The sequence below is a fragment of the Furipterus horrens genome, unplaced genomic scaffold (assembly GCF_987537825.1).
Source record: "Furipterus horrens unplaced genomic scaffold, mFurHor1.1.pri manual_scaffold_15, whole genome shotgun sequence".
In the NCBI taxonomy this organism is placed as follows: domain Eukaryota; kingdom Metazoa; phylum Chordata; class Mammalia; order Chiroptera; family Furipteridae; genus Furipterus; species Furipterus horrens.
In genome coordinates, this window is record NW_028327185.1 from 9,534,336 (window position 1) to 9,535,771 (window position 1,436).

Below are 1,436 nucleotides of genomic sequence, written 5' to 3' on the forward strand. Positions count from 1 at the left end.
AGGTCCGTTTCAGATCAGGATGACAAGGCTTAGTGGGACGCAGGCCCTGGGCAAGGCCCCGTGACGGACCAGCCAGAGCCCCAGCCCAGGGCTAGAGCCACGGGCATCAGTTTCCTGTTCGCTGCCGTAACGTGTTAGCACAAGCCTAGAGGCTGGAACCCGCCCATGACCTCACAGTCCTGTAGGTGGGACATCCAGCCCGTCCCATCAGGCCACCACATTCCTCACTGGAGACTCGAGGAGGATGTTTCCGGGCCCACTGGGGTTGGCTGCGGCCCTGTCTTAGTGACTGTCTCCATTCAGCGGGTCATGAGCCCCTCCATCTGCAGAGCCAGCGATGGCAGGCGAGTCCTCCTCCTTGGCTCCCTCTGCCCCCCACCTCCCGCTCTGGTGGTGCGTGTGGTTGCCGGGCCCCCTGCATAACCCAGGACGTCTCCCTGTGTTAAGGCTGGTGGATGAGTCACCTTAATTAAACCTGAAAAGTCCCCCACCACAGCATTTAGTGAGGGACTGAACAACCAGGGGTCTCAGCAGCTCGGGCTGCGCTAACAAAATACCACTGGTCTGACGGCTGAAACAACAGACATTTATTTCTGTGGTTCTGGAGACTGGAATCCGAGATCCAGGCGCCGGCATTTTCGGGGTCTGGTGGGGGCGCTCTCCCTGGCTGGCAGAGGGCAGCTTTCTTGTATCCACACACGGAGGAGAGGCGTGGCTCAGACCCTGCCTCTCGCAAGGACACTGACCCCGTCACGGGCCCCACCACCACAATCTCATGTAAACCTACCCCCCCAAAAGGCCCCACCTCCGAACACCAGGGCACTGGGGGTCAGAGCTTCACCATGAATTTTAGGGGGACGCAGCATTCAGTCTACAGCACCAGGGCACAGGAATATGGGGGGGGGGCCTTTAGAATTCTGTCCACCATGCACGAGGCCACTATTTCTCCAGTCCTCTGAAGGACGCGGCGTGTTCTTTCATCTTCCTTCTTGCTGCATTTAGCTTTCACAGAAATGTGTAAGGAAAGGTGACCATGGCTTCTTTTCATTTGTATCTTCGATTAAATAAAATAGTTTCACTAAGCAAAATCGAGTTCCAAAACAATTCACGAACTTGGCAATGTAATAGAACAATGTGGAGACTTTGTCTATGAAAGTTTCCAGCCCATAAATCCCCGTATATCATTCGATGAAGGAAAATAAAACGAAAAAAGGACACAGTCTCCTCTCATTACATGGTCTCTAAGATCATAAAAAAAACCTGAATTCTATACCAAAGACCATCACAAAACTCATGAGTTGCAAAACGGAGCATTTTCTTCAAGCAAAGAAACACTTCTTACATTCAATCACATGGCTGGTAAAGAAACCTTATTTCCCGGCTGGGTAAGCAAGGCCGCTTGTGTATGACATGGAAAACGGAAACCAGAAAAAAGC